The sequence below is a fragment of the Cicer arietinum genome, chromosome 4, assembly GCF_000331145.2.
Source record: "Cicer arietinum cultivar CDC Frontier isolate Library 1 chromosome 4, Cicar.CDCFrontier_v2.0, whole genome shotgun sequence".
Classification (NCBI taxonomy): domain Eukaryota; kingdom Viridiplantae; phylum Streptophyta; class Magnoliopsida; order Fabales; family Fabaceae; genus Cicer; species Cicer arietinum.
Window position 1 is genome coordinate 31,408,856 of NC_021163.2, and position 3,520 is coordinate 31,412,375.

Below are 3,520 nucleotides of genomic sequence, written 5' to 3' on the forward strand. Positions count from 1 at the left end.
AGTTATAACAACCACTAAAGTTTAACTAACTTTAGTTAGATGATTTGAGACACACATTCACAATTCTCCACCTTATATCATAATAACTCCATCATTGTCCTTGCTGCCGTTGTACCAGCTTTATGCTTTATTGAAAATAATCTATTTGAGACATAACTTCACAATTCTCCACCTTAACTCAATATCATAATAATTAATTCATAGCCTTTGCTCTTCAAGAACATCCCAATGTAAGTCATGAGCTTCCCTGATCATGTTTTTGATTTAATTCCCATACATACAGTACATATGAAATATTTGATTGATCTAATGATTTGAATTGAGAAACATTTCAGGCAAACAAGCAGACACCACATACTTGGAACAAAAGCTTGCAACTCAAGGAATCAACCAAAGTTGGAGGATATGTTTGAGAAAGATGCAATTGTGTGTAGTGTAATTAGGTGTCATAGTAGTTAGTTTATTGGACTAATCACTATGGTCTCATGCTTAAGTCTTTGCCAATGAATATAAATCAATCAACTAATAAGTCAATTGATGAATCAATTGATAAATCGATTGTCTGACTCAGAACAAGTGTTTTCACTACACAAATCGATTGGACAATCGATTAGTTAGTGGTTTTTAGTGAAACCTGAGTTCTGGGCTTAATCCAATCAATTGGACAATCGATTGGGACATCAATTGAGCAATCGATTTTACAAATCACATAACCAACCATTTATTGAATCAATCGATTGACAAATCGATTGTGACAAAATTTTCAAATCAGGAATAAGTTATGTGATGCAACAAATCGATTGGGACATCAATTGAATTAGATTTTCGTAAACTACAAGGTTGTGGCAATCGATTAGGCAATCGATTGCAGTTAGTCATTTATCAGAACTACTTTGAATAAATCGATTGGCACATAGATTTTGTCAAAATAGTTGAGGTTCTGTAACAAGCACAATCGATTGGCAAATCGATTGACATAAATGTCTGACTTTGATCAGCACAATCGATTGGAAAATCGATTGATGTAAAAGTCTGAGTCACTGTGATCAGCACAATCGATTGACGAATCGATTGAAGCTAATGTTTAAGTTACAGAAAGGATTCAGCTCATTGCCAAATCGATTATGACTGTGATTATGAAGTCGACTGAGCAATCGATTGTTTTGATCTCGTTGTTTGAACAAAACACCTATAATCGATTACTCAATCGATTCTGATACAATCGATTTTTGACAACGTTTGAATAACTTTGATAAACACTTTGAGAGAAAAGTTTCACAACACACAAAATATCCATTGGCTAAATACATTTGTGTGAGATACTATAGTGATTGAGTCAAAGTCTTGATATTCTTTAATTCTTTGAAAAAGACAATTTTTCTGTAAATTGAAAGGTTTAGAAATCCAGTAAGGAAACTGGTAGTTATCTTTGTTGATGTGAGATCATCAAGAAGAAGCTTCACCTGGATCTTGTGTGAGTTTGGCGATTAACTCCAAGGATCAGGTGGTATAGAAACAAGAGTGAGTGAGTTAGATAGATAGGCTTTGTGGAAGCTAGACAATCTGTAAAAAGTTCTCAATTCATTCTATTGGAAAAGACTGAAATCTTGTTGGATTTCAGGACTGGATGTAGGCTATCAAACTGATAGCTGAACCAGTATAAATCTTGGTGCACTTGTTTCTTATCCCTACTCTTTATTTTGATATTACATAAATGCGTATTCTTGAATGTATGAATTAATGATTTTATGTCTTGATTAACATTCTGAAACAGATTTGGAAAGTTAAGACACAAGTATTTGAAACTAATCCTCCAGGACCCAATTTAAATTGGGTACCTAAAGCCAAAACTTGAATCATTTTTGCAGATATGCTTGACATTCAGGACTTAATCATGGTACCTAGATAGTGGATGTTCCAAGCATATGACTGGAGACAAGTCAAAGTTCTTGTCTCTGAACTTAAAAGATGGTGGATTTGTCAAATATGGTGACAATAACAAAGGGAAGATCCTAGGCATTGGAGATATAGGAAGCAAATCAACTGCTGTTATCAAGGACGTTTTATTCGTCGAAGGTTTGAAACACAATTTACTAAGTATTAGTCAGCTGTGTGACAAAGGATTTCAGATACACTTTACTTCTCTGTCTTGTACATAGGACGTTTTTACCACTATTGAACTTTGCTACATCACATTTCAATGCATAAGTTTCCTTTTTTAGATTCTCATTTGTGTCTTTAAGAGACTCATGTTTCAAATTAATCTCATCATACATCATGCACTTTTCTTCTAACAGTTTCTTAGTACTAATTAACTGTTTGAGTACATTCACATATTCATCATGAAGTTCATTGAATGCATCATGTAATTCATTATAAGATGGATTAGATTGAGAACTTACCTCACTGTCAGAATCTGATTCTGTGTTGGCCATAAGACAAAGATTAGCTTTTTCATCTTCTGAAGATGCAGATGACTCTTCATCATTATCGTTCCAGGCAATGTAAGCTTTTCTGGTCTTAGGAGCTGGTTGATTGCCTTTAACCTTTGAAGTCTTGTTTTTGTTTTGCAGTTGGAAGCACTCAGATTTTATGTGTCCTGTCTTCCCACATTCAAAACATGTAATTTTGTTGTCATGAGTCTTTGAGCTTGAGGGCTATCTTGACTTGCCATCTTTCTTTTTCAGAAATTTCTTTAATTTTCTGACCAACATACCTATCTCAGGTTCTTCATCAGATTCACTTTCTGAATCATCAGTATCTGGTTCAGATTTCACTTTGTGAGTTTGTGCCTTCAGTGAAAGTCCTTTGCTTTTCCTATTAGGTTGTTCTGACTCATCTAATCTGTGCAGTTCCATCTCATGCTCCCCGAGCTTTCCAAAAAGAGTGGCAATGGTCATGTTTGCAAGATCCTTCGATTCAGCAATGGCAGTAATCTTGGGTTGTCATTCTCTTGTCAAGCATCTCATTACTTTTCCTATTTGTTGCTCATTGTCCACGATTTTTCCTAGAGCATGTAGATTGTTGATGATATGAGTGAACCTTGTCTGCAAGTCATTGATTGACTCATCCTTCTTCATGTTGAACAATTCATACTTATGCATTAGAGTATTTGTTCTGGCCCTTTTGACATTTGTAGTACCTTCAAGTGTTTCTTGAAGTGTGTCCCACATTTCCTTTGCCGTCTTGCAGTTTGACACCCTAAAGAATTCGTCGGCGCTTAAGGCAGAGGTTATGATGTTTTTAGCCTTAGCATTGTATCCAACCTTTTTCTTGTCATCCTCAGACCAGTCTGATCTGGGCTTAGGAATTGCTGATTCACCTGTGCCAGCTAGGGTTGGTACAAAAGGACCATCTATAATAGCTTCAAGAACGTCAAGGCTGCATGCTTCAAGAAAGATCAACATCCTCTCCTTCCAATACATGTATGCTGGTCCATTGAATGCTGGAGGCCTTGTCAATGATGCTCCTTCTCCCAGAAAATCTGCAGAGGACATTTTATCTTTGATGACAGTTAGTC